General features: G+C 52.7%; 1 long non-coding RNA gene across 2 annotated transcripts in view; it reads left to right on the forward strand.

Annotated features, from left to right (window-relative positions):
• LOC111818578 overlaps positions 1–4836 on the forward strand; it is a 15196-nt gene extending 10360 nt beyond the window's left edge. For both annotated transcript variants that reach the window (XR_002822536.1, XR_002822535.1), the window contains exon 3: positions 4501–4836. This is a non-coding gene — a long non-coding RNA (uncharacterized LOC111818578). The remainder of the gene's footprint in view (positions 1–4500) is intronic.
• The last annotated feature ends 565 nt before the right edge of the window (positions 4837–5401 follow it).

Here is a 5401-nt window from a genome sequence, read left to right on the forward strand (position 1 = left end):
TTGAACCGCGGTCCCTGATGCTTTGCTGAGCTTGTTTTAAGTAGGCGCTTTAGACCACTGAGCCATCTCTCCAGCCCTTGAGACAGGATTTTGATAAGGAAAGCTGCCCAGAGTGGGCTTCCAACCCTCCTGCTTCAGCCCTCCACCTGCTGGGGTTACAGGTAAGCGTCACCATGTTCAGTTCAGTTTCTCCTCGATTCATAGTAGAGGACTCTGAGGCTCAGAACATCTAGGAATCTGCTCCTGGTCCCACACAAGACGCAGAGCGAAGCTTGAACCTGAGACTCCCAGTTCATGCTGCTTTTTCTATGAAATCAGACTTGCATCATAATAACCCTACAGCGCTTCAGAGCCCTTTGCCGCCTCCTGGTGACTCCAGTTTAAATCCTCCCAGATACTCTGGCCAAGTTTCCAGCTCACCTCTGTGGGTATCTCACTTCTGGGGTCTTGCTACCTCCCAGGGTGTGGATCCAGGCTGAGGTACCCAGGCCCCGTGCTGTTTGTCACATTTGTCACACTGTGGGACCAAGGTGGCAGACACTATCAGGCTCACTGCAATCTAGTTCTTCAGGGTGACATTCTGTCCAGCAAAAGCCTGGCTTTCCTGGCTCCTTGGCAACTAGGCTGGGCCTTGGCACTTGGGTCTGGCAACCAGGTGTCAAGGATCACCCATGGAGTGGCTTTCCTGATTTAAAGAGGGGAATTTCCAGCTGGCAGCATGCTCTACCCTTTTTCTTGTAGAAGGTGGATGTGATGACTGGAGCCCAGCAACTATTTTATGACCATGAGGGGGAAAGCCATAAACTTGGGGAGGATGGAAAATTAGAAAGAACCTAGGCCACAGAGGACAGCATGAACACAAAACACCGGCCTTGGGTCTCTGTCCTCTTTGAGGAAAACCATCACTCCTCAGTTGAGCCTCTGAGGCCAGGAAAGAAGGAAATACCCAGCAGTAGAGGGAGACTAATGACATCGGCGGTCTGCAACGTGGTGTAGCCGTGAGAATGGCAGGAGATGGGTCAGCACGGTGGGTGAGCCATCACTGCTGAGCATTAGGTGTTCTGAGCACATACTCTGGGGCACTGAGCTGTCAGAAATGAGCATGTTGGACCTTTACCCTGGACCCCAGCTCTCTCAGTGTGCACCCCACTGCAGCTGCCCCTGCTTTGCCCACTGGGACTGTAGCCCATGGGGCAGGATGGGGCGGAGGACCCTTCTCAGGTGCTCAGCAGGGGGATGGGGAGCCCCAGGGGAGGCTGCCTTTGAGCCTCCACTCTTGTCCACATGCCCTTGGGGGTGGGCGTTGCTCTTGTCCTCACTCCCTCCTGAGTTTGGCCTTGCCTTCCCTCTTGTCCTGAGAGTATCCCCTTGTCCCCAGAGGCCCCGTGCTCCCCGTACTGGGAGGATCCTGTGAGCGCATCCGTATGCGAGACCGCTTGCCTGGAAGCAGGTGGTGCAGAGCGGGTGCAGTCGGGGCAGTGGAGACAGATGGTACCTAGAAGGGCAGATTCAATTACCGGCTCCTTCCCCTAAGCCCATCCGCCATAACTGTGTTAGGGCCATTATTGATTGGCCTTTCCTGGGCCACAGCTGGAGACTGGGTTTGTTTGTGACTTGTTACATCCGCTGTAGAGGAGAAGGATGGGCCAGCCACTCAGAAGTCTAGGGAGGAGGTGGAGGAGGCCGGAGCTGTGGGGACAGGTGGGGAGTGGGTCAGCCAGGGCCGAGTTGGGGCTTGTGAGCCAGAGCCTGGGTGCCCAGGGAAGAGGTCAGTTACAGGGAGTGCAGAAGGCCTCTGAGCAAGACAGTGCAGGGGAGAGGAGTTCGTGAGGAGAGGACCAAGGGATGTGGCAAAACACAGGCGAGGGGGAACCCTGTCAGCCTATAAGGAGGACAGAGGATAGACTCGGTGCTGGGCTCACAGGCTCAGATAGAGGCTTGCATGGGCACGGCCCATGGGGGCTCAGTGCACTGATGGGGACCCTGTGGTGGGGACAGTCATGGCTGCACTCCAGCTTCGAGGCCCACAGACTCTGCATGGGAGCTCATGGCCTCTCCGGGACTCAACAGTCAGGGTTCTGGCGGGGTGTTAGAGAGGGACCTCTTCCTCACTCCCTGCCCCATGTCCTAGGTGCCGCATCCACTGTAGTCAAGGACCCTGGGCCTGGGCCATGGCTTAGCTGTGCTTGGCTTCTCCCTGTGCCAGCCCCTGAGTCGGGCTTCTGTATTCCCAGACTCTGTTTCTCTAATCCTGGGATTAGTGGGAGGGGAACTGGCAGCCAGCACAGCAGCTGCTCAGCATGGAAACTTTCTCCCAGTGCCCTCCACACCCCAGAGCCCCAGCAATCCAGGTTGGGTGGGGGCTGAGGCACAGGGCACATCAGAGCCAGGCTGCATCCCATCCCAGGTTGCCTGTCCTGCCCATGCCCAAGAGGGGCACTGGTGGAGATCACGTCCCTGTGGGAAGCACGGACACCAGGAGTGACTGGGCCCCAGCCAACCCCTAATCTCTCGCTCTCACTCCCTTCCTGAAGGACTTTCCCTGGAAAAAATCTGCCTTGTGTTTCCAGCTGGGAGATGGTGAATGGCAGAGGGGGGCTGGGAGAGGGTGGGGAGCCCATGGAGCTGGGCAGAGCAGACCCCAATCCTGATCTGCATAGCACAGCCTCTGACAGGCCCCTGGTCACCAACCCCAGGCCTGATCCCACCTAGCCCCCAGTGCTGATCCTGGTTGCTGTTTTCCCCACTTTCCTCACAGTGGGCAACCCCAAAAGCCAGAGCCCGCAGTGTCTAGCAGGAAATCTTATGTTGGTGAGCGTAATTATTGTGGTGGGTAGTGACGGAGGTGGTCACAGCGGTAGCCACGGTGGGCATGACGTGGTTAAGTGCGGTGTGGCAGGGCGGTCAGGGGTCATGGAAAACTAAAACCCCAAGGAGCACGGATGAGGGCTGGGCAAAGAGTGGGCTTTGCGGCTTTTGCAGCCACCTGGGCGAGTCGCCTCTCAACCTTCCCTTTCCCTGTTGGGAACGCAGGACTAATATGAGCAAGTGGTGGCATTCAGGACTCAGAAAGTGAGCCCCGAGTGCTGAGCGGTACATGCACCCCCTCGATTCTTCTCTAGAAGCCTGTCTGTTCTGGGTCCTCCCTCTGCCCACAGACTTCCTCCTGCCATCCCCACAGACACTACCCTGAATCACCATCTCCACCCTTTGGAGCCCCACACATTCTAAAATAGAGGACTCCGTGCCCCTGCTTCCTTCACCCACTCCCTCCTCACTCCTCGCGTTCCCCTCACCACGAAGGAAGCCGGAAGCTGCAAGTCAGAAGCCACACTCCCAGCCCATGGCTCAGCCTCAATTTCCTGGGGCGTGTGTGGGGAGGAACTGGGTTGAGGACCACTACGGCTTTCCCCCAAGCCTCCAGGACCAGCACCAGAGCTCTTTCTGCCCCCATTGGAGTCCCTGGCTCAAGGCCTCCGGCCGTGGAGATCGATGCTGCGGCAGACCCTCCTCTCCACACGCGACCGTGGTTGTGGTTTAGCTCCGGGTTCTAATTCCAGCCTGGCCAGCTGCAAGCAGGTCAGCCAGCTCAGCGCCAGAACCCCGCTGGGCCCTCTCCAATGCCTTAAATGGAGGCGGATGGCCCTGAGCCCCCCGTATTCTCCCTAGATCCACCTGCTCTTCTGTGTCCAAGACCCCAGCAGCCTTCTTCCCTCTCACCCACCATTCCCCCAATCCCCCTGCCTTGATTCTCTTCAGAGGAACACAGAATCTAATTTTATTTTCAAACCATGAAACCAGCTCATCAATTCACTTTGCCCTTTTAAAAGCCTATTATCCTGATTAATCCTGTCTGGTATTAATGCCAATAAATTATATAAATCTTGAATCTTTTTTTAACTCAGGAAAATAAACTTTGTTACAATGATCCATCATATATTAATCTGTGTTGTATAAACTGTTTAGTTTTTAAAAACCCAAATGCCTTTTAGACACTGATGCAAGCATCTCTGATTCTCCCTGCAGCTGTGGATTCCCTTTTAGTAACAGCAGCTTGGGGGTGGAGACCCACTTCCTGCTGAGGTTCCAGATTTATATAATTTATTGGCATTAATACCAGAGGGGATTAATCAGGATAATAGGCTTTTAAAAGAGCAAAGTTAAATGATGAGCTAGTTTCATGGTCTGAAAAATAAAATTAGATACTGTGTTCCTAAGAAGAGCTGGGTATTCAACAGCAGATTGGGAAACTGGGTATGGTGGTGCACATCTGTAATCCAGGAAGTCTGGGAGGCTGAGGCAGGAAGATTACAAATTGCAGCCCAGCCTATGCAATTTAGTGAAACTTTGTCTTGAAAAAAAAAGTATATTAAAAGACTGGGATTGTAGCTCCTGGGTTCAGCCCCAGCACTGAAAACAAAATAAAATAAAATAAAATAAAGTAAAGTAAAGTAAAATATCAGACTGTTTGCAGCACTAGTAAGATAGCCCTATCCACAGGGTTCCTGAGCTGGGATGTGCAGAAGACTGAGGTAGGGAGGTGAGCCTGGGCGTGGAGATGTTTTTCCATCAAGAATGGAGGAGGTGGAGGAGGATGAATGAGAGATTGTGTCTTCTTCCAGAGAGGATTTAGTCTCATGAGGCTACCGGAGGTGCATCTGATGAGCCCCTGGTTTGGGTGAAGACCACAAAGCCTGCTTGGGGATGGAGGAGGAACCGGAAGAAGGCAAGCTCTCAGAGCCTGTATCCTGGTCTCTTCTCAGTTCCTGCCCTGGATTATAGGGTTCAGGGTTGTTGGTGTCCTCCAGCTACCATAATTTCTCTCTTCAAGAGGACACCACCACAATTTTGCAATTATAGTGTCCAGGGCACACGCGCACGCACACGCGCACGCATGCGCATGCACATGCACGCACACACACACACACACACACACCAATAAAACAACAAAATAAACTCATAAAAGAATAAAAATACACATACACACACACACAAGCAAAATATGAAACCAAAAAGGAAAAAGTAGACAGATGGTGAGGGCAACTCAAATAAAACATAAGAGAAAAACTAATACAAGTAGGGTGTGGTGTACACTTCTAATCTTAGTAATTTGGGAGGCCAAACCAGAAGGATTGTGAGTTTGAGCCCAGCCTGGGCAACTTAGCAACACAGCGAGGCTCTTTCTCAAAATAAAATATAAAAAAGGTCTGTGAATATAGTTCAGTGTGAAGGCTCTGGGTTCACTCCCTACTCCCCCCCCCCATGGTACTAGTGATTGAATTTAGGACCTTGGGCTTGCTAAGCAGGCACTTACGCTACTAAGCTATCTCCTTGACCTTATTCCCCAGTACTATAAAACAAAATAAAGCAAAACAAAACCAAAAATAAACTAAGGGCTGGT

This window comes from Octodon degus, unplaced genomic scaffold (genome assembly GCF_000260255.1).
Source record: "Octodon degus isolate 3935 unplaced genomic scaffold, OctDeg1.0 scaffold00005, whole genome shotgun sequence".
Taxonomy (NCBI): Eukaryota; Metazoa; Chordata; class Mammalia; order Rodentia; family Octodontidae; genus Octodon; species Octodon degus.